This window comes from Onychomys torridus, chromosome 13 (assembly GCF_903995425.1).
Source record: "Onychomys torridus chromosome 13, mOncTor1.1, whole genome shotgun sequence".
Classification (NCBI taxonomy): domain Eukaryota; kingdom Metazoa; phylum Chordata; class Mammalia; order Rodentia; family Cricetidae; genus Onychomys; species Onychomys torridus.
In genome coordinates, this window is record NC_050455.1 from 28,030,670 (window position 1) to 28,054,981 (window position 24,312).

Sequence of the window (24,312 nt, forward strand, 5' to 3'; positions counted from 1 at the left end):
CTTCCCTCTCTTCTCTCTCTCTCTCTCTTCTCCCCCCCCCCTCTCTCTGAAATCAAATTGGAGCTCACTGCTTAGCTAGACTGAGTGGATAGCCAGCCCCCGGGGTTCCTTCTGTTTCTACCTCCCCGGCACTGGGGTTACAAATGTGAGTGGCTTCTTTATATGGATTCTGGGAACCCAGACTTTGCTCTTCATGCTCACAGAGTGCCCTAGTTAGGGTTCCTATTGCTGTGATGAAACACCGTGACAAAAGCAACTTGGGGAGGAAAGGGTTAATTTGACTTCCGTGTCCAGAGTCACAGTCCATTGAGGGAAGCCAAGGCAGGATCCTGGAGGCAGGAGCTGATGCAGAGGCCATGGAGGAGTGCTGCTTCCTGGCTTGCTCTTGATGACTTGTCCAGCCTGCTTTCATATAGAACCCAGGACCATCAGCCCAGGTGTGGCACCACCCACAGTGGGCTAGGCCCTCCCCTATCAATGAAATTTTTTAGTTGGTTAAGAAAAGATGAGTTAAGACCCCACAGGCCTGATCTGATAGAGGCCTTTTCCCAACTGAAGTTCCTGCCTTTCAAATGATTCTGGCCTGTGTCAAGTTGACATAAAACTAGCCAGCATACAGACCAAGTGTTTTACCAAATGAGCCATCTTCCTAGCCCCATGGGCGGCACATTTCAATTTGGGTATCAGGAAGTGTCTCAGAAGGGAGCCTGTGGTTTTGAATTGCAGCTGAGGGCTGAAGAACGAGTCTAGGGAAGGTTAGAGCATGTGTTAAGCAGAGGCGTCATGGGTGGAGGCTTCACCACACATAGGCAGAAACGTGGCATGTGGACAACTTGAACAGAAAGTCTCTGGCCACAACGTGATGAGTGAGGATGAGGGGTGTTAAGCAGGTGTAAACACCCTGATTTCACTTAACAGCAGCCCTGGGGCTGATGTCCAGGGAACAAGAAGACTGAAAGACGGTGGGGAAATCAAAACATTTGTTTCTTTGAAGGTGAAAGACCTCACTCATATTTGCTCTTACAGTTGGGCAGCTGGTAGGCTATGTACATGCCCAAGTTTTGTCCCTAATCAACTGACTGCTCATTCCAAAATGCCCAGTGGTTTCCCCTGGAATAACATTTTTGTTTGTTTGGGGTTTTTTGGTTTTTTGTTTTGTTTTGTTTGTGTATGTGTATGTGTATGTGTATGTGAGAATTTTTGGTATGTTTTTTATTTTGTTTTGTTTTTCGATAGCATCAGATTCTAACAACCATTCAGCCTGCCAGTGCTGAATGGTCGTTAGAAAGGCAGATTCGGCCTGCCAATGCAGATGATGACAGTCTTTCCACTTAGCGCCGGTACAAATACAGTTCATTGCCTCCAGGTGGTGGACAGGGCCCTGGTGGACAGGGCTTCAGTTCTGGGCTTTGCCCTTTTATCAAGGATCCAGGAGATATATTTGAAGAGGAAAGAGAGGTGGCAGTTCCAAGTCAATGTCAGACGTCTATAGAGCACTTCCTGTTTGCTGCTCCTGTGTTCCCCGTGTTTTCACCCTTGGACTTTCTTTTTTGTTACTTTGGCTTTTGTTTTTGTTTTGGGAGTCTTTTGTTATGTAGCCCAGGTTAGACTTTTTATTATGTAGCCCAAGTTAGTCTCCAACTCTGGATCTTTTGCCTCAACTCATCTCCATGTACATCCATGCTTAGCTATTTTTGTTTGTTTCTCAAGACAGGGTTCTTCTGTGTAATGGCCCTGGCTGTTCTGGAACTCTCTTTGTAGACCAGGCTGGCCTTGGAAATCACAGAGATCCACCTGCCTCTGCCTTCCTTAGTGCTGGGATTAAAAGTGTGTGCCACTACACCTGGCTTGGTCCAGGCTGATCCAGAACTCACTTTTGTAGACCAGGTTAGACTCAAACTTAGAGATCTACCTGCCTCTGCCTCCCAAGTGCTGGAATGAAAGGCATGTGCTGTCACCCTCTGGTTTCATCTATATTTCTTTAAAATAATTGTGTGTGGGTGGGTGGGGTGGATGGTGGTAGTGGTGGGGATCAAATACTTTATACTTGCACATAATCAACACTCATTTAAATACCCAGACCCTGTAATGTTTCTTTGGAAAATGATATCCTGGCCAAGGGCTTATAATCCCAACTAGGGAGGAGGCTAAAAGTGGAAAGATTGCTAATTCAAATCCTGCTCAAGCTATGGGTTGAGTTCAAAGCCAGCTTGGACAACATAGAGAATGCTGTCTCCAGATAAAAACTGAAATAGAGCTGAGATACAGTTTAGTGGTAGAGCATGCGGCCTAGGTTCAACCCCTAGTGCTGACAAGAAAAGTGGGGAGGGGCTGGTGGGAAAGGCTTGCCATTGTGACACATCCCTTTAGCCCTGGCACTCTTAGCCCTGGGTAGGCTGAGGCAAGAGAATGACTGTGAGCTTGAGGCTAGCCTGAGCAGCATCGCTAAGTAGTGAAATAGAAGGCAGCCTGGGCTATGAGACCCTGTCTCAAAAAGAAGGAAAAAGAGCTAAGACGTCCGAGGTATGGTCTTATGTATGTGTTAATTCCATTAAAATGATTACGCATTGCCTGTAGGTCAAGCACACTACCAGATGCTAAGGTTACAGTAGAAGAGACAGACACTGTTCTGTCCTCATGGAGCCTATACTCAGAGAGGAGCAGGAGGGAGCCATACATAGTCATTTCCATTACCCACTGCTTTGTATTAAGTAGACATCTCTCCGGCTTTTCTCAAGTCCTAAGCAACAGAAGCAGAGCCCCCTGTGCACACAAGCACATGTGCCTGCACCTACTACTAGCATAGTTAAATAGGCGAGAGACATTAAACAAGTCATTCATTGATGGATTGGAGAGTGGTGGGATTACAGTTAGTATCAGAGTGCAGAATGCAGATGAGGTGGCACAGCCTGGGGCTCTGGGGAAGTGTCCCTGTTGTCCAGAACTCCAGAATGTTTGCCAGGCTGGGCTACTATTTAGGCATGGTGCCACATTATCTGTAATCCCAAATCTTGGGGTGCTGAGGCGGGTAGATAGAGAGTTGGTGGATAGCCGGGTTCAACAGTGCTAGATCGCATAGGAGTCCAAGACCAGCGCGGTTCACTTTAAACACCCCATCCCCATTGGAACCCAATGCTGCACTCAGTAGGCAAATTCTCTCCAGTCCTGGCCTTGAATTCCGTTTATGGGAGGGTGGGGAGGGGTGGGGGAGGTTATTTAAGAAAGGTCTTGTTATTTAGCCTTGGCTGGTCTCAAACTGGGAATTTTCCTGCCTCATTCTCCCCAGGATGAGTATTCTGGTATGTGTCAACATGCCCGATACTCATTTTCTCTTAGGCTCCCACTGTGGAGTGCCGTGTGGGTGCTAAATGGCATGCTGCTTATTAGGTAACTTGGCTTGGACCCAGTCACACAGATTCTCTGTGGTCTTCTAGTTGTTCTGTGCAGGGGGCAAAATCTGAAGGTAGTGATCTTGGTTATGACGGTATAGTTCATTAGATTCCCCTTCCTTTCAGAACTTTAAACAAATGCTGATTTATTTGTCTTTGTGTGTGTGTGTGTGTGTGTGTGTGTGTGTGTGTGTGTGCAGGCATGAATGTGTGTGTACCATGTGCATGCCTGGTGCCTTGAGTACCCTGAATTGGAGTTGTAGGTGGTGGTAAGCCACTTGAGGTGGGTGCTGGAAACCCAATCCGGTATCTACTCTCTCCACTCTTAACTGCTGAACCCAAGAACTTGTTTAAACTACAGTTTCCATTTTGTTTATTTTTTCTTCCCCCAGAATCTGCTAAGAACTTTCATATTCACTCTGACAAACTGGGCAATGGCATGCTCTGTATAAAGAAGCACTTTTTTTTTTTAGCGGGTCCTGGTGATACAGGCCTGGAATCATTACTCCTGGGGAGGCTGAGGCAGGAGGATGCCCCAGTCCAAGACTTGCCTGGAGACTATCTGGCTTCCAATCCTCCTCCTTCAGCCTCCTGGGTGCTAGGATTTTATTCAGGAAGCCTCAAGGTGGAAGAAGAGAAACATCCATCTTACGTTTTCCCTACATGTGTGCTGTAGCGCATGTACTTCCCCCCCCCCACACACACACACTATGGACACATGCACAATAATAATAAATAAAATGAAGAATCGAAACCCAGCCAAGAATAGTGCCTTAGCCCTTGCTTACAAATCACAGAAGCTTTTGAGTAACAGCAGACTCTGAGGTGAGACAATGGCTGAGTGAACTAGCCTGAGGTATGTATGCTTCTTAGTTGCTGAGTGGTTAATCTTAAGTGAGCTAGTCACAGCAACCTCATTGTCCTTTTTTGTTTGTTGGTGTTTTGAGGCAGGGTTTCTCTGTCCTGCAACTGGCTTTGCAGACACAGAAATCACCTGCCTCTGCCTCCCTAGTCCTGGGATTAAAGGCGTGCACCACCGGCACCTGGCCACAGCAACCCCATTGTAATGTGTGTGATTGATTGATGATCCCCACTCCACAGGCTAGTTCAGTAAGCATCTTCTTCATAACCGGCTCTTCCCACAGCAGAATGGAACCCTCAGAAGCCCAGGCTTAAGGAAGGACTAGACTGCCTGTCTGAACCCAGGAGTCAGCAACTCTGCAGGCCTAGGCTTGACTTTCACTTTGCGTAGAGAAATGAGGGCTGGCAGGCTTCTTTTTGACTGGTCAGTGGTGCTTTAGACCCTCTATCTGCCAGGCTTCCATTCATGCCACATCGGTTAACCAGGCATCGTGCCGGCTCCTGAGGATGCTGCAGTCATTGCTGTAGAGGAATGCCTTGATTTAACTCTAGTGAGATGTAAAGTCCTGGAGGAAAAAGGCAATCACAGATTTGGTGGAAGGAGATGAGCTTTGCTCAAGGCCAGGGGAAGTTCTGAAGACCAGGAGCCTCTCAGTGCTGAACAAAAGCATTTGTTAGGTCTAATCATCCCCAAGCAGTCACTCTGTATGTTCTGGGCTCCTGGACACCTTAGGCCTGGGGCCCAGGTTATACATTTAGGATGCTCTGGCTTCCTTCAGTGGACTTGGGCCTTGTTGTGGAAGGGGTGGGGGTGGGAGCATGGGGGGGGGGTGGGGGCTTTAGTAAAGTCAGAAGCTTTGGGCCCCAGGGAAGATTTTACACTGACCCTTAGCCTGTTGGCCACCGGCCAAGGAGCCCCACCAGCCCCAGGGAGACCAAACCTGATTTACTCAAAATCTGTTTTTATAGAACCACATAGAAAGCAGTTCAGCTAGGCAGGACTTTTTTTTTCCTTTCATAAGTAATCTTTATTGAAGTATAATGTGTAAGTTGGACCATATGTGACTGCCAGTATCCACCCACTTTTCATGTATAAAAATGCCAATTTCGTGTGATTCAACATAAGTACATTTCAGAGTAGGGCACACTCAGAAGTGTATAGCCTTGGGAATTCTCACGAAATGAACATAGCTGTATAGCCAGTTCCAATTAAGAAACAGCTTTCCCCAGGCTGGCGATGTAGCTCAGTGCTTAGACGCTTGCCCAGCATCTAAGGAAATCCTGGGATTGATCCAGAATCACAGAAAACCCAGATATGGTGTTATATGTAGCTACACAGCCAGTTTGAGGCCAGCCTGGGCAACACGATTCCCTGTCTCAAACCAAAAATAAACAAAACTCCTTCAACCCTCAAGGCATCCCAATCATTGGGAAGGAAGGATGGATGGACTGACAGACGGATGGAAAGACAAAAAGAAAAGATGGGCTGGAGAGATGACTCAGCAGTTAGGAACATTTGTTCTTCCAGAAGACCTGAGTTCAATTCTCAGTACCCACATGGTAACTCACATTCATGTATAACCCCAGTTCAGGGGATCCAATGCATTCTTCTGACCTCTGTAGGTACCAGCCATACATACATGCAGGCAAATCGTTTTTACACATAAATAAGTCTTTTAAAAAAAATACTGCTTCTGGACTAGGAAATGGCTCAGTGATAAAGCACTTGTATAAAGCCCTGGGTTTGATCCCCATCAACCCCAAGATATACCTTGAACATGTGCATGTATCTGTGTTGTATGTTGAGTGCAGACTCAGCGTTCCAACATGACTGTACCACACCCTCCAGCATTATTTAACTGCCTAGGGCTTTAATGAGGGACCTGCAAAGAATGAGGTGAGAAGACGCCCCCTGCCATCCTAGCAATTGGGAGGTGGAAGTAGGAGGCTTGAGAGTTCCAAGCTAGCCTTGTCTAATATCCCAAGTTTGAGCCAGCCTGGACTACATGAGACTGCATCTCAAATAACAAGAAGAGCCAAAGATTTGGAGAGAGCTCAGACTAGGAGCACTTGCTGAGAGATCACGAAGACCTGAGTTTGAGCCCCTGACACCAACATAAAAAGCTGAGTTGCCCCACTTGGCGTCTGACTCTCGAGTATTTTTTCCTGGTCATATAGGGCCTTGAAGGCTGTGGTTAATGGTCTGTATCTTCTTTTAAGATCTGTGGAAAGTCTTTGGGGGAGCTTAAATCAGAGAACCATCTTAAACAAACATGATTATTGTTACTACTGATATCCTTGGAGAGCCTGAAGGTTTTCACTCTTGTAGAGGAGGAGGCTAAGAGCCATACCATCCCCAGGTAAAGCCATGGTGTTGGCACACACCTTTGATCCCTGTAAGTTCAAGGCCAGCTTGGTCTACAGAGTGAATTCTAGGACAACTAAGGCTACATGGTGAAACCCTATCTTGAAAAAAAAAAAATAAATTTACCTGAACCAGTATAAGGAAGAGATTGGAAGGGGCCAAGAGAGGTTCTTGTAACTTGGTAACCCCTCCTTAGCCCTTGGATTCCAGGGGTGATAATGGAGCTAATTTCCTAGTTTAGGCTGTTGTATTTACCTCCACTCTTTCCTCCTTTTCCCTCACCTCCTATCTTCTCATCTGCTCCTTCCCTCCCTCCTTCCTTCTGTTTCCAAGAGGGGTCTCATGTAGCCCAGCCTAGCCTCAAACCCTTGATGTGGCCAAAGATGACCTTGACTATCCCTTCCTCCGGTTTTCTCCTCTGGGATAACAGGCAAGCATTTCTGCTTCCAGCTGCTTGCTCGGCAAGTACTGCACCAACCCAGCCAGTGTCCCTTCTGTGCCTTCTACCCACCTATCTGCAGATAGGTCCATGAACTCCCCTTCAACAACCAGAATTGGTTTTGACCGTGGAGAGACCACAGGCTGGACACAGCGGGAGGAAAGCCAGCTTCTCTGTATTGCTGGATCACAGCAGTACTCTTCAGTTTGCTTATAGTGTTATAAATACTGTGAGCGCAGGTGCCCACTGAGGCTGGGGTAGGGGGCATTGGATCCCCTGGAGCTTGAGTCATGGAAGGTAGTGAGCTACTTGATGTGGGTGCTCGAAACTGAACTCTGGTCCTCTGGAAAAGCAACAAGTGCGCTCTCTCTCTCTCTCCCTCTGCCTCTTTAAATTTTATTTTACATACCAACCACAGATCTCCCTCTCATCTCTCCTCCCACGCCCTCTCCCCCCCCCCCACCTCTCCTCCAACAGGGTAAGCTCTCCCAAGGGGGGACAGCTAAGCCTGGTACGTTCATTTGAGGCAGGACTAAGCCCTTCCCGCTTTTTCAAGAGTGAGTAAGGTGTCCCACCATAGGTAATGGGATCCAGAAAGCCAGTTCATGCACCAGGGATATATCCTGATCCCACTGCCCGGGGCCCCTCAAACAGACCCAGCTACACAACTAACTGTCTCTCATATGCAGAGAGTCTAGTTCGGTCTCATACAGGTTCCACCGCTGTCAATCTAAAATTCATGAGTTCCTTTAAGCTTGGTTCAGTTGTCTCTGTAGGTTTCCCCATCGTGATCTTGACCCCCACTTGCTCACATAATCCCTCTTCCGGCTCTCATGGACTCCTGGCGCTCAGCCTGGTGCTTGGTTGTGGATCTCTGTATCTGCTTCCATCAGCTACTGGTTGAAGGCTCTCAGTCCAGCTGGCAGAGTCTGTATCTCAGGGAACAGCTGTGGTCTCGGAGGATGGGTGGGTTTCAAAACAAGTGCTCTTAATCCCTGAGCTATCTCTGCAGTCCCCACCCAGTCCTGTTTACTTTTCAGTCTTTGAGACAGTCTCAGTAAATTCCCCGGGCTGGCTTTGAACTTGTTTTGTAGCCTAAGCATTTGGACTTGCCATCCTCCTGCCTCTGCCCTTTCCTATATAGCTGAGGGTAAAAGCCTGTGCTGTCAGGCCAAGCTCAATGATTTTTAATTTTAGGCTCATTTCTGGGAACTTTACAGGTATTCTGCAATGCTTAGGTTGGAATTGTAGCCCTTCAGAAGTGTATATTAACTTTTATAAGTTACTGGAGTTTTTCCCCTAAGAGGACATCATTCAAATTTCTGTTTCTGGCATGATATCTACACCTATAAACGAAGGCCGAGACAGGTAGATCTTGAGCCTAAGGCCAGTCTAGAATACATAGTAAATCTGTTTAAAAAAAAAAAAATCTGCTTGGGAATTTTTTACCTTTTGTTGATTCTGAGGGAGTAGAGAAGACTGAAGAAAAGATGGGCTCATCTGGGGTGTGATAGTGTATAATCTACAGAGCTTGGGAAACTGAGGCAGAAGGCTTTCAAGTTTGAGGCCAGCCTAGGCTGCATAGGGAGACCCTGTCTCAAAGCAACCACAGAGGTTGGCCACAGAGTAGCCACATGGGTGACGCTGGGAAGGGGCTTGCTTTTTAGTGAAGGCTCCACGCGTGCAAAGCAGGGATCTGGCCGGACCTTCCATGACTCTGTGGTTTTAGACCGCTTCTCATTTAAGGATTAGCAAAGCAATTGGGCAGGGGGCTGGAGGGTGAGAGGGAGGCAGCATTGTCCGACCACAAGTTCATCTGGAACTGGATTGTGGGTGGTGTACCTAGGTTTCTGTGTGGACACGTTAACCTGAGATGGGAGTTGTAGAGAGAATTGTAGCTAAAGCTTTGGAGGTTGGTAGATGTGGGCCCACCTTCAGAACACTGGCTGTGTTCTAGACATGAGAGACTTCGCTGCGATTGCCATAATAAAACATTACGGACTGAGAGGCTCAAAACCCAGAAGTTGCCAGGCAGTGGCGGCACACGCAGATGTAGGAGGAGCTCGGTGAGTTTGAGGCCAGCTTGCTCTGTGGGAAAGTTCTAGCACAGCCAAGGCTACACAAAGAAACCCTATCTCAAAAGAGAAAAGAACAAATCAAACCCCAGAAGTTGACTAACTCACACTTCTGGAGATTCCAGTCTAAGGGTATGGACTATATGGCTTTCCTCTGAGACTCTTCTTTGAGTTTTAGATGGCTGTCTTCTCTTGTATCTTCATGTGCCTCCCCTCTCTGTGTCCTGATTCATTCTTGTTGTTAGCACTAATCATACTGGTTGAAGTCCACCCTGATGTCCTCATTTTAACGTAGTTCACAATTACATCTCGAAAGTCCCTATAAATATGACCACATTCTAGATTACACATGACTAGGACTTTTACATATGAATTCAGTGTATGGATTTAAAAAAAAAAAACTTATGTGTATGAGCCTTTTTCCTACAGTATATCTGTGCACCATGTGTGTGCCTGGTGCCCACAGGCCAGAAGAGGGTGTCAGATCCCTGTAACTGGAGCTACAGATGGTTGTGAGCTACTATGAGGGTGCTGGGAATTGAACTCAAGTCCTCTGGAAGAGCAACCTGTGCTATTAACCCCTGAGCCATCTCTCTAGCCACCCAGCATGTACATTTTGTTTTGTTTTGTTTTGTTTTTTTGTTTTGTTTTTTGAGACAGGGTTTCTCTGTGTAGCTTTGTGCCTTTCCTGGAACTCACTCTGTAGCCCAGGCTAGCCTCGAACTCACAGAGATCCGCCTGGCTCTGCCTCCCAAGTGCTGGGAGTGCTGGGATTAAAGGTGTGTGCCACCACCGCCGGCCCAGCATGTACATTTTGAAGATGAAGTGAAGGCTGTAGGACAGATGGGAGAGAGGAGATTAACAGAATTCCAGAATCCAGAAAAGCCACAGGAGACGGGTACAGAGAGAGTGAACTCAAGTGTTCAGTGTTCAGTGTTGAGGGCAAGAATGCCCGTGGCCAGTGGCTTTTCAGTGGTGTCCCTGAACACTGGATGTGGAGGCTGCCTCAGCAGAGCTGGCAGGCATGCTTTGAGGTATTGAGCATAAGCCAGTGAGGTGAAGAGCTGAGGGAGCAGTGGGGCCAGGCCTCTGCCTTCCCTTTCTCATGAATTCTTTCTATGAAGGTATTGAGAGAACACATTAATCTCTTTCCTTATTCTTCTGATATTCCAAAGCCACAGTCTTCCTTTTAGAAGCTTTGAGGAAAGGTCTGTGTTCTGGGACCCTGACTCCAAACTTCCCTTATGTGACTCAAATCTAGTAATAAATGAGGCAAAAAGAGTGTCTGGACAGTCTTACTTCTTAGGGAAAGGGGAGAGAGGAAGAAGGAGATGGAGGAGGAACAAGAGCAGGAGAAATCAACTGAGCAGCTGTGGAGTACTTGCCTGTGATATATGAAGATACATGATATATGTGGAGTACTTGCCTATGATGTATGAAGCTCTGGGTTTGAGCCCCAGCACTATATAAACTAGGTATATATGGTGGCACATGCCTGTAAGCCTAGCACTTGGTAAGCAGAGGCAGGAAAAGCAGAGGTCTCTGTGAGTTCAAGACCACACCTGGTCTACATAGTTTTCCAGTCCAGCCAGGGATACACAGTGAGACCTTGTCTCAAAATAAACAAACGGCACAAAAACTAAGCCAAATATGGTATAAGGACCTTGAAGTTATAGCAATGAAGGCTGCTGATCCTAGAGGATCCTCTGAGTGCAAGAGCCCAAGACCATCTGAGGCAACTTAACAAGACCCTGCCTCAAAATGAAAGGAAAAAACCCACTGGGAATATAGCTCCATGGGAGAGCACATGGCTAGCTAGCATGCACAAGGCCCTGGGTTCACTCTGTGGAACCAACAGTGAGTGAGTAAATTAATGATGAGTTGTCTTGCTGATCACCTCCTCCGACTTAGTACAGTGTGAGGTCAGAAGGAAATAGCTCTGAAGCAAATATCAAATATTTATTGACTGCTTATGCAATTCCATGTCCTGTGTTGGGCACTTAGTGTACATCCTGCACTCAAGGACTGCTGGTGTGGCTTTTTATTGACAGGATAGTTTGATGACTCGCTGAAGGTCCCAGGGTGGTCAGTGTGCTCCTGAGACCCAGCCCTTGCTCCTGCTCTAGCTTTGCCCCAGCCTGGTAACCTCTCTGGGGTGTGGTCAAAGCTGGTGGGTGGGGATTGGGGTGGGCACGGTGAGTCCGGCTGAGCTGAGTATCATAGTCTTACTTCCTGTGGCCCATCCTGTCCTTAGCCTGAGAAAGGACACGTTGTAGTGGACGGATGTGGGCTGGGACAATAGTGCCACGTCACCACTGACTGTGAGTTCATGTCAGCCACTGTCTGAAGCTCGTCACAGCTCCCTTCTCGTTACATTTATGTCCTCCTGGCCCCATTGAAAACGAAACAGCTGGGATTATGTCTCATGCAGCAAAAACTGTGTTTCCTTCCTTCTCGGGGCCTTCCTCGGGGTCACTAGAGAACACAGCTGGTTTCTCAAATTCTCTTCTCATATGTCCAGGATTTCCCCCATGCTTCCAGAGAACAGGAGAAGCCTGCCTCTGGGACAGCCCACAGAGCAGGTTCAGGAAGAAGCAGCCCCGTGACCTTTTTCTTCTATTTTGAGGTGAGGAGGGAGGGGGGCCCCGCTGCTGGCCAGTGAGTGAGAAATTGGATGGTTATTGAACTCTGGATCCAAGGGGCAGAACCTGAGACTAGAACCAAGTTACAGGGTTCTCCTCCTGACTAGTCTATGCAGCGATCAGAGGCGTTGAAGACCTAGAACTTTGTGTATGAGGATGTCCCTTAGGATGTTCTAGTGTTAGCAACCTGTTAATAGATGCCCATCTGGAGGGGGCTGATGAAATCTGTGGCCATTCAAATGCAGGTGGAGGACTAGTGAGATGTGGCTATAGAAAAGTGCTCAGGGATAATTGCGTTGTAGGGCAGGGGTGTGATGGCACACATTTGTCATCCTAGGAGCATCAGGAGTTAATCCTGGACAACAGTACATATGAGCGAGTGCGCGCGCACACACACACACACACACAAACAGAGGAGGGATAGAGACTGATTGTTTAGGGAATTTAAATGTTTAGGGAATTTAAAACAAGGCATTGAGGGGCTGCAGAGATGGCTCCAAGGTTAAGAGCACTGACTCCTCTTCCAAATGACCCGGGTTCAATTCCTAGCACCTACATGGCAGCTCACAAATGTCTGTAACTCAAGTTCCAGGGGACCCGACACCCACCCCACACGGACATACATGCAGGCAAGACACTAATGTTCATAAGATAAAAAATAAATAAAACTTAAAAAAGAACAATAATAACAACAACAAAAAAAAATTGAACTGTGTGTGTGTGTGTGTGTGTGTGTGTGTGTGTGTGTTTCTAAAATCATAGATATTTTCTGGAAATACACACACTAACTGGTTGCTTCTAAAGCATAGGAATGGTGATTTGGGTAGGGAGTAAGACTTTTTTGTTCTTTATTCCACACTATTGTACTTTAGTACCTCTTAAGAACAGTGAGCATGTGCTGCCTTTGTACTGCCATGGCAACAATAAATAAGGGCTCAGACAGGCTCACAGAACAAGCATGTCAGACCACCGGGCATTGCAGCCAGAAGTCCTGAGGAAGGAGGTCAATCGAGTGGGACCTGAGATGTACCTGAATGGCAGAGCTGGTCTCCAGCTGTTGCCTGCAGAGGTATGCTTTGAATAGCCAAGGGTGGACACAGAGGCAGGGCATGGTAGGAAGTCTCTATTCATAAAACTGACTCCATAATGGAAAGAATTTTTAAAAAGTCAAGGCCAAAAGTTCAGATCTAAGATTAGGGATTATAGTGTCTTTGCCAACTAACCAGTGAGCACCTCTAACAAGTTGTGAGCATCCAAGTGATACACAAATCTTCCTTCCCAGCGGGAGCTCACCTGATCATCACAACATCCCAAATTGGCAGCAGTGGCAGCAGCCCACCATTTAGAGAAGAATACTGACATTGGGGGGGGGGGGCATGTGAAATGACTTGCCCCAAAATACATAGTCAATAACTTCAGCAAGATTTCTCCTAGATGTGTTTGTTCCTCATCGCTTGCTGAATGCTATCATGTTTGAATTTTAATGTGCCAGCGTAGGACATTTTAGCCATTCTTGCTTCTAACTTGGAAAGCTGAGGCAGGAGAATTGCTCACTAGTTCAAGGCCAACCTAGTCTATGCAGTAAGCTTCAATCAATCACTCAATAAATGTTAAGTAGTCCTGTAGTCCAAGAATTTAACTTGAAGGTTGAAGAAGGAGGATCATGAGTTCAAGGATCGCTAGGGCCAAATAATGAGTTCAAGGCTATTAGGGTCCAGCTATCAAGATCCTATCCCCCAAACAAACAAATGAATGAATGAATAAAATAACAGAACATTGTAAGCTCTTTGCCATCAAGAAATACCAAGGTTATTTGGAAGGAGACCATACCAACCTAAGTCAACTTGACTTGCATAAGGCACCCATCATGATTTAATTAGCTGCAATAAGTACAACTTTGTAGGCAGACTTTTCTTTCCCACATCCGCCAGTTCCAAGTAACCACACAGAGGCTTATATTGATTGTAAATGCTTGGCCAATAGCTCAGGCTTATTACTAACTAGCTCTTAGAACTTAAACGAACCCATTTCTATTAATCTATGTATTGCCACATGGCTCTTGGCTTTACATGTCCTCCAGCATGTCTTGCTCCCTGTGTGTCTCCTGGAGACTCCTCTGACTCCACCCTTCTTCCTCCCAGCATTCTCAGTTTGACTGTCCCACCTATACTTCCTGCCTGGCTATTGGCCAGTCAGTTCGTTATTAACCAATGAGAGTAATATATATTCACAGTGTACAGAAGGATTATTCCATAGCACTACTTAGATCTTAAAGCTGGGAAGAGAAGCAAGTCCTGGTGCTGTTAATCAAGGTAGCTCAGAAGAAGAAAGATTTAAACTACATCTGGCTCTGGCATGGTGGTACACTCCTATAATCCTAGTACTTGGAAGTCAGAGACAGGAAAACCCCATCTCAAAAAACAAACCAAAAATAAGTACTTAAATAAATAAAGGTAAATCAGCTAGTACTAGAATGATGGACTGGTTAAGCAAGTGGTGTGAAAAACATGCTGGAGAAGGTGCATTTGCTGTCCATCCAGTTAGCTCTGTTCTGTTGAGACGCTGAGGCAGCTTGCCTCAGCAGAATGAGGAGCTGATGTGTCCACAAGGGAACCTAGACAGCACTAGCTGTAATTTTCACTGGGTGTGGTGGGCCGTGGTTATAATCCCAGCATTTGAGAGGCAGCAGCAACCTGAACTATATAGCAGCTTTTGTCTCAAAAAACCAATCCTGGGGTATAGCCTAGCAAGCAGAAGGCTGTGGGTTCAATCCCCAGCCCTGCAAAATGATTAATAATAATTCTGGAATTAAAAGCTGGCTGAGGAGCTGTAATTTAAGGTGAATAAAAATTAGGAGCCTTAGGAGGTATTTTGGGTATTGAACAGAAGGTACAAACGTGAAACTTCAAAGAGAAAACAGAGATCAAGGTCATTAGAGCAGAGGAGAGAGTGTTCTATAAAGCAAAGTATGGTGAGGAAGGTCCAGTAGAGGGGGAAGAAGGTGGGCCAGTACACATCTGCCACAGAGGGAGAGCAGACAAACTGGAGCAGAGGCTCAGGCTGGTGCTGTAGTTCAGTGGAGTGGCCAAGCATTACCCAACATGCAGGAGACCCTGGTTCCATCCTTAGCAGCCACCTCCAAAAAAAAAGAGACCCTGAAGGAGATCAGCTAGATAACCTCAGGGATTGACATGCAAATATCCATAGGAGTCTGCCTGTGCCCTGAATGGGGTGGCGGGTCCCCGGCCTTGTGTGGGGGAGTTTGAAAGAAGGTTTTGGTTAGGTGTTGGAGGTAGGGGTGGGGAGGGAAGAGATGGTGAGCTAGGTTTTCATTTTGATCCCCTCTTCTTCCCAGGATGGTAAACATCATAGGGACTTTTTTGTCTGTTAGATTTTCTGTGCTTGTGTGTGTGTGTGTGTGTGTGTGTGTGTGTGTGTGTGTGTGTGTGTGTGTGTGTGGTGGTCTATTGTTGTCTATGTGTTCATACACATGCCAGTGCATGTACCCGCATCTGTGCTCATATGTGGAGGCTAGAGTCTGACATGAGAGGTCTTTCTTAGTCACTCTTCACTGTATCTTTTGAGACAGGGTCTCTCTGAACCTGAGTCTATTGACTCAGCTAGACCTGCTGCCTCCAGGGATTGACCTGTCTGTGCCTCACTGGCTCTGGGATTATAGGTGCATAGCCACGCCTGACTACTTGGGGGCTGGAGAACATGACTTAGGTCCTTATGCTCTCCTATTTAGTCATTTCCTCAGCCCTGCTGTCAAGTTTTCTTGGTAGTATAATACATACGATGTGTTTGGATTAGGTATTCATTCAACTTTTTTGGTTGGAAGAAGGAGGGTGGTTCTGTGAATCCAGCCTAGTGCCTGGAACACAGGCTAGGTAAGTAAGTGTTCTATCACTGAGATATACTCCTTCATTAGCTCCTTCCTCCCTCCCTCCCTTCCTCCCTCCCTCCCTTTTCTGAGCCTGGGTCTCACTATGCAGACCAGGCAGGCCTTCCTCTGCCTCCCATGTGCTCCCCCCCCCCCCCCCATTCATCAGGTTTTTATTAAGCTATCTTTACTTTCTGGTGGGAAGAGCAGTGAGTAGACTTGGTCCCTGTCCTCACGGAAGATAAATACTGAACAAGACATAGTAAGGGCTTCTTCTTTCTGTGCCTTGGATCTCTCCTTGGCATTTCTGTCTCCCAGAGCAGTCCTTTTCCTACCACTGAATCTGGAAGGACCATGTGCCAACTGGTAAGGGCATTTATCAAACACTTTATCCCTGATTATGTCTTTAAGTTTTTGCTTTGAGAGGTGGAGCTCAAGCTAGCTTTAAACTAGCTTTAAAATTGATGTTTTGGCCAGGCAGTGGTAGTGCATGCCTTTAATCCCAGCACTCGGGAGGCAGAGCCAGGTGGATCTCTGTGAGTTCGAGGCCAGCCTGGGCTACCAAGTGAGTTCCAGGAAAGGTGCAAAGCTACACAGAGAAACCCTGTCTCAAAAAACAAAACAAAACAAAACAAAACAATTTGTTCAAAATTGATGTTTCCAGCATGTGCTATCTGGCACTTGATTGTATAATTTAATTAAAAGAGTAACTTCACTGTACATGATATACTTGTATGAAAATGTCTTTATGACACCATCAGTCTATAATGAATATATGTCAATCAAAAAACAACCACAGTGGGATGGGGTGGAGCGATGACTCAGAGGTTAACAGCACTGGCTGTTCTAATTGAGGACATGGGTTTGGTTCCAGCCGCCACATGGCAGCACACAATGATCTGTAACTCCAGTTGCAGGGGATTCAACACCTTCTGGCTCTGAGGGCATATTTGTGGTGTGCAGACATACATGTGGGAAAAACATTTATACATGTAAAATTCATATATATAGGTTGTGTGTGTGTATATACATATATATGCATATACACGCACACACATGCTAGGGAAGTAGCTCAGTGGTTAAAGCATTGGAGGTGACAAGTGTGAGAAGCAGTGTCCCCAATGCAATGTGGATGTGATGGCCTGCCTATAATTCCAGCTCCTGAAAGGCAAAGACGGGATCTCCAGAGCAGACTGGCTAGCCAGACAAGCTCTATCAGAGAGCTCTGGGTTCAACTGAGGCACCTTCCTCAATAAATAAGATGGGCTGCTGTTGAGGAAGACTCCACATGTTAATCTCAGGCTTTATACATACACATGCCCGCACAAGCAAACACTCATAGACACATGTATGCACACGACATACTGTGCTGGCTAATTTTATGTGAACTTGACACAAGCTGTAGTCATCTGAGAGGAGGGAGCCTCAGTTGAGTAAAATGTCTCCCTAAGACTGGGCTGTAGGCAAGCCTGTAGAGAATTGCTTTATTTTTTTTCTTTTTAATTGTGTTTTTTGAAACAGGGGTTCTCTGTGTAGCTTTGTGCCTTTCCTGGAACTGACTTGGTAGCCCAGGCTGGCCTCAAACTCACAGAGATCCGCCTGCCTCTGCTTCCCGAGTGCTGGGATTAAAGGCATGTGCCACCACCGCCCGGCCAGAATTTCTTAATTAGTGATTGATGGGGGATGGTCCAGCCCTTTGTGGATGGCACCACCCTGTGCTGGTGGCCCTGGTTCTATAAGAAAGTAAGCTGAGCAAGTCATGAGGAGCAAGCCAGTAAACTGCACTCCTCCTGTGGACTCAGCATCAGCTCCTGCCTCCTCCAGGTTCCTGCCCTGTTTTGAGTTCCTGGCTTCACGGCTTTCAGTGACAAACTGTTAGATGGAAGTGTGAGTGAAATAAGCCCTTTCTCCCCACATTGCTTCTGGTCACGGTGTTTCAGTGCAGCAATAGTCACCCTAAATAAGACATAGATACATTAAAAAACAAAACGCCGTGTGGTGGTGGTACACGCCTTTAATCCCAGCACTCAGGAGGCAGAGGCAGGAGGATCTCTGTGAGTTTGAGGCCAGTCTGGTCTACAGAGCCAGATCCAGGACAGGCAGATCCAGGACAGGCACCAAAGCTACACAGAGACAAAAAAACAAAACAAAAAAAAAAACCCAAAAACCAAACAAACAAATAAAGACAGTAAAAAAATCATTCATTCTTGTTTTTACTACACATTTGTGGAGTGACACTCACTATGGCTATGAATTCCCAATTCATTCATCATGCTCATTATCAGAAGAGCCAACAATGTAAACAAATAGTGATAACATGGGGATATTCACTAGGTGTTTCGGGGGCTCCTAAGAGACAAAGCCACTCACCCTTGGTGTGTGTGAGGGGTTGGGAGTAGGGTGGGGTGGTGGTGGCTGGCAGAGAAATCTCCCTGATGAAGATAATGGCCCAGTTGTTTTTACAGTTGTTCAAGGCACAGTAAGAATGGGGGCATTCGTTTTGTACCAAAGCAGGGACTGAAGAGATAGCTCAGTGTACTTAAACTTGTTACTTTTCCAGAGAACCCTGGTTCGATTCCCAGCCCTCTCATAGTAGCTCACAAAAGAAACTGGTCATTCCTTCTACCGACTGAGCTATCCTCCCCCAGCCCTGAAACTTGTTATTCAACAACCTGGACACTGGAGACCCTCATACTTCTTGGGAACAGAGCTGGTCAATCCAGGAGAATAAGGTTTAGAATTTTATACCTTGTGAAACTATCCATCCAAATAGGAAGAATTCCAGATGGAGTAGTGCAAGCCAAGGGTCCCAGCTACTGGAGGCTAAGGTGGGCAGATCGCTTGAGTCTGCCTTAAAAAAAAGAATGAATGAAAATAAAGATGAAGGAATAAAAATAGTTTTCAGATATGTAAGGTCTGAGAAATTTATTACCTGAATTTTTCTTTCTAGGAACCTAGTGGAGGATTTACTCCAAGGAAACAGGCAATCAGGAAAAGTGATTGGATGCCAGGAGGCGGACAGCGACAGCTAGGCAGGCAGGAGCTGTGAGAAGCGTTGACTGGTAAGGAGTCTAGCATGGACTTCCCGGGAGTGTCTTTTCCCCCCTTTCAAAGTCTCTTCTGCTGGTACAGGGAATCAGACCAGGGCCTCGATATACAGGGCAAGTTCCCGTGAGCTACATTCCCACCTAGCAAGTTAGAATTACTTTTTATAAGGATATAGACAGGGCACTGGTGCACAACCTTGATCCCAGCACTTGGGGAGCAGAAGCAGGTGGATCTCTGTGAGTTCAAGGTCAACCTGGTCTACAGAGCGAGATCCAGGACAGCCAGGGCTACACAGAGAAACCCTGTCACCAAAAAAAAAACCAGAACAACAAAATAATAGTAGTAATAATAACAACAACAATAGTAACAATAGAATGATGGTCTAAAATGGAGACTTTATTTTCCACTTCAATTTTTAATTCTTCAGTCCTTTTTTGTTTGGTTGTTTGTTTGTTTTTGTTAAGACCGAGTCTCTCTATTATATTGCCCTAGCTGCCCTGGAACTCACTATGTAGACCGGGGTCCTAGAACTGACATAGATCTCCCTGCCTCTGCCCTCTGGAGTATTGGGATTAAAGGTGTGGGAACTACACCTGGCTCTTGGGTTCCTTTTTAGCAATGTTGTGTGTAGTTAGAGTTTTCCTGCCTGGCCCAGTCAGGACAAATCTCTCTTACCCGCCAGTCCCACAGTTGCTCAGACCCAACCAAGAAAGCACACAGAAACTTACATTGTTTACAAACTGTATGGCTGTGGCAGGCTTCTTGTTATCTACTTTTTCTATCTTAACTTAACCCATTTCTGCTTATCTATACTTTGCCACATGGCTTGTGGCTTACCAGTGTCTTTACATGTTGCTTCTCATGGCGGCGGCTGGCGGTGTCTCTCCCCAGCCTTCTACTTCCCAGAATTCTCTTCTCTCTTGTCCCGCCTATACTTCCTGCCTGGCCACTGGCCAATCAGAACTTTATTTACACAGAGAGATATCCACAGCAGTTGTGATTGACATTAACAAAGGAAAAGCAATAGTTTTAATGTTTTATTACTTTGAAAAGCATTCTACTGTTTTTTTTTTTTTGGGGGGGGGTGTCCTGGAAACCACTGTTACTTGGAAAAACTGAAAAATTTGTAGACTCCCAGTTTATGGTGGTGGTTCCATCCCTGCAAACCTACTGGACATTGAAAGCACACTTAATACATCTCACTTACTGAACATCACAGTAGCACTATCTCCTTGCATGCTGATAGTCATGAGAAGATCTGTCTGCATATTGATAGCTCAGGAATGATTCAAATTAGAAAGGAGGAAATATGTTTTCTACTTGTTTGGTAGAAATATTATATTGCTTCAGACTGTTTTGCAGTTTGTAACAAACCATTGGGCCATCTGTGTTCTTTAAGCAGCTTTGTGTAATTTGTTTGGCAGAGCCCTGGGAGATGCTGAGACAGTAGGTTAAAGGAATTTTACTGGACTTGGTAGCTCAGGCCTGAAATCTCAGTATTGGAGAAGCAGAGGCAGGAGGATTACTATGATCTCAAGGCCAGCCTGGGCATCATAGAAAATAAATCAATCAAATAAGCAAACCAGAAATATTTGGCTTGCAAGCAAGCAAAACACCATGCACCTAAATCCAACACTCAAGAAGCAGGCAGGAGGATTGCTGTAAGTTAGCAGCCACTCCAAGTTACCTCAGGAATGAGTATCAGAGCTTTGTAGTAAGACCAGTTTAAAAACCCAAACAGCTGGGTGGTGATGGCACACACCTTTAGCCCCAGCACTTGGGAGGCAGAGGCAGCAGGATCTCTAAGTTCAAGGCCAGCCTGCTCTATAGAGGGAGTTCTAGGACAGCCAGGGCTACACAGAGAAACCCTGAATAAACCAAAAAAGAAAGAGGAAGAAATGAAATGAAGAAAGCCCAAATAAAAGTAGAGACTTTATAGGGATTTTGAGGCTGTGCCCAATGGCTGTGGGATGTGGGAACCCTGGAGCAGTACACTGGAAAGTCAAGTGGAGCTGAGCGTGGTGGTGCACGCCATTAAATGCCAGCACACAGGAGGCAGAGGCAGGCTGGTCTCTGAGGCCAGCCTGGTTGGATAGAGAGACTCTGTCAATAATAATAATAACAATAATCATCATCATCATCATCATCATCATCATCATCATCATCCAGGACAGCCAGGGCTATATAGAGAGACCCTGTCAATAATTATGATAACAATAGCAAGGTGCAGAGGTGAGAAAGCCTCTTTCTCTATAAGAATTCAGCAACACTTCATTGTCCCAGTGTCTCTCACAGCAAAGGTGGTAACAGAGAGCATTTATACTAGAAAAGGCCTCCTTCAATTTGCCTTTGCCCAGACACCACTCTCTCTGCCTTCTGATCACCTGGAATGATGGGAATCAGTAAAGCTCTACACCATGGCTGGAAAAAGGCTCCCTCCCTCCCTCCCTCCCTCCCTCCCTCCCTCCCTCTCTCTCTCTCTCTCTCTGTGTGTGTGTGTGTGTGTGTGTGTGTGTGTGTGTGTGTGTCTCAGTGGCTTTAGATAATATTTAAGAGCATCTTATATTTCAGCAGATCTCCCCCTGAAGCCAGAACAGGGATCCATTCCCTCAATCTGAAGCCAAAGAGAACCTTTTGGCTCTGATCTCGGCAGATAGGCACTTTCTTCTCCGAAATCTGCATTTCACACCAAACCCTTAAAAATGTGTGTGCAGAAGCCAGGCTGTGGTGTGATGATGTTTACTGGCCATAAAAATGGGCAATCTATCCAATTCCCCACCAGCCAGGAACAAACCCTTCTCCGGAAGTCCCTCCCAGCCTGGAGTCCCTCTCCCAAAAGCAGAGTTTTAAATAGTGATGCTCTGGAGTTAGCCAGACCTGGAAAATTGATTTTGCTTTGTTATGCTGTTAATGGTCTATCAGTTTAAACCTCCCATTCTCAGAAACCCTCTCCAAAATATATTGGAAAGGAAGTAGCAGTTTTTTTGTTTTGTTTTTTTAAGAAAGAAAACATAAGGAAGGCATTTTATCTGTATATGTCAGTCTGTATCAGCTAGCATTCAGTATATAAACTACCAATAGTAGGGATACACTTTGTAGCCCTGGCTGTCTTGGAACTCACTATGTAGACCAGGCTGGCCTCGAACTCACGACATCCATCTGCCTCTGTCTCTGGGTGCTGGGACTAAAGGTGTGTGCCACACCATATTGTGTGTGTGTGTGTGTGTGTGTGTGTGTGTGTGTGTGTAGGGGGTGGGGGCAGTATTAGTTAGCAAGCCCTGGCTGGACCTTGTGCATGCTGGTCAAGTGCTTTACCAATGAACTATACTTCCAGCTCAAAGGTGATAATTTTTGAATAAATAATAGCCTAATCACCATTGGATTTGGGGCAAGCATAGACCCCTGAATGACTTTTATTCTCTGAGACCACGTCAGTGTGTGAATACTGACGAGCTGCTTAACTTAGTCACTTTCCTCCCTCAGATGTTAGGTGAGGTCCGTAACGGCCTGAGGTCTTGTACTTCTAACTCTAAAGCTGGCAGTTCCCATGCACTGTGTGTGCCAGGTGCATGGCTGAGGACTTGGCTTTATTAGTGCATTTAACTCTCACTGTCAACTGCGTGGTCAAGAAGAGGGAAGGATGGCTTAGAGAGGCTGAGGACTGGCTGTCTCACCGTCTTCTCAGTCTCCTGCTGTTTCTGAATCAAAGACAGAAGAAAGCATAGTAAGAGAAACCCCCAAGTTACCAGACAGTCGTCCCCTTAGAACCCAACACTGCAGCTCTCGCTGTTGGCCCAGGTCATGTGCTGGCTCAATCAGTTGCTCCTTATTGGAGGAGCAGCTCCTTCGTGTGATGCTCTAAGCAGGCCCTCTACTTTAGCTTTTTTGTATTTCTAGTCTTCGGTTCTGACCGTCTGGGCCATTTCCCCGCTTCCCACAAATGCTGTCATCTCTGCTCTGTTGGAGCCCACAGCTCTCAAATCTGCCTTCTGGAATCCAGAACCTTCTTAGGACACGAAGGCGAGACAGTAGGTAGGTAGATCATCTATGGAAGGATGTCTGAGAAGCAACTGTGGGGCACGTACTGGAGCCATGATTCTCAGCTGGAGACCTTGAGAATGTCCTGTGGGGGGGTCAACGCTGCATGATGGTCCCAGCAGCCTCAGTTTCGATGCTTCCCCTTTAAGGTCTATTTCATCATAGTAGATGGGGCTGGAGAGATGGCTTAGTAGTTAAGAGCACCGGCTGCTCTTCCAGAGGACCCAGGTTCAATTTCCTGCCCACACGACAGCCTGTAACTCTAGTAACTTCAGATTACAGGATCTGATGCCCTTTTCTGGTCTCCAAAAGCTGGGCACACAAGTGGTGCACAGACATACCTGCAGGCAAAACACATACATAAAATAAAATAAAATAATTTTAAATAAAAATTCATCATAGTAGAGTGCTTGCTTAGCATGCACAAAGCCTTGGATTTAATCCCAGTGGTTTTTGGACACTTTCTTATGAATGTAATTTGTACCCAGATTTGGGAATGACTAGATTTTTTTCTTTTTTTTTTAAGCTGAGGATCGAACTCAGGGCCTTGCGCTTGCTAGGAGAGAATGACTAGATTTTGTTCACATTTTCTAGCTGGAGAATTGAGGGACTCTGAGAGGCCCTGAGGATATCTTTCAGGTGGGGGATGGACAGTGACATTGCTTTCACGTATAACTAGGTGTGTGTGGTGGTGCACACTTGTAATCCTAGCACTGTGTGGGGAGAGGGAGGAAGACCAGTTACATCGGTGTTCAAATGCTGCTTAGCTGGGCAGTGGTGGTGGCCACTTTGATCCCAGCACTCAGGAAGCAGAGGCAGGTAGATCTCTGTGAATTTGAGGCCAGCCTGGTCTACAGAGCGAGTTCTAGACACCCTCTTGAAAAACAAAACGAAAGAATGATTTATGTGTGTGCTGTGTTTGTGAGTGCCTGCATGCATGCCTGGCATGCAAGAGTGTAGAGGTCAAAGGACAGCTTTCAGGAGTCCGTGCTTGGCTTTGCCTGCTCTATCTAGGCTTGTTGGCCTCCCAGCTTCTCCAGTCCCTGCTTCTCAGCTCTCTGCAGGAGCACTGGGGTTACGGACGAATGCCACCATATCCAGCTCCTTGTGGGTTCCTGGGATGGAACGCAGGTCATCAGGTTGGCAAAGCAAGTGCTTCTAACAAGAGCCATCATTTTGGCCAGGCCTTGTCCTTAAATAACTAACACTTTAAATAATACGGAGATTAAAGCAGGGAGTAAAAGTATGTAGGTATCCAGGCATGGGTCCCTGTGAATTTGAGGCCAACCCTATAGAGGCTGTCCTTCCGGGAGGTTTTGACGTTTGTGGGTTGATGTACTCCTGCCTTCATGCAATATAATGTGTCCTAAACACTGGGAGAGGAGAAGATCCTGTTCTGTATGTGGACATCTTGGGCCTCCTTCCTGCCTTCCCCTAGATAGCCCAGGCTAGCTACAAACTCACGATCCTCCTGTTTCAGCCTTCCTGGGTTCCTTCTGGTCAGTAGAACTCTTTCTCTGTATTTTTGTTTTTATAGACAGGATCTCGCCATTTAAATCTGGTTGACCTGGA

The 24,312-nt window shown here is 46.3% G+C and overlaps 1 long non-coding RNA gene across 1 annotated transcript in view; it reads left to right on the forward strand.

Moving 5' to 3' along the window:
* LOC118594613 overlaps positions 1 to 24,312 on the forward strand; it is a 200,629-nt gene that overhangs the window by 2,444 nt on the left and 173,873 nt on the right. Inside the window, exon 2 of the long non-coding RNA XR_004946390.1 lies at positions 18,605 to 18,716. This is a non-coding gene — a long non-coding RNA (uncharacterized LOC118594613). The remainder of the gene's footprint in view (positions 1 to 18,604; positions 18,717 to 24,312) is intronic.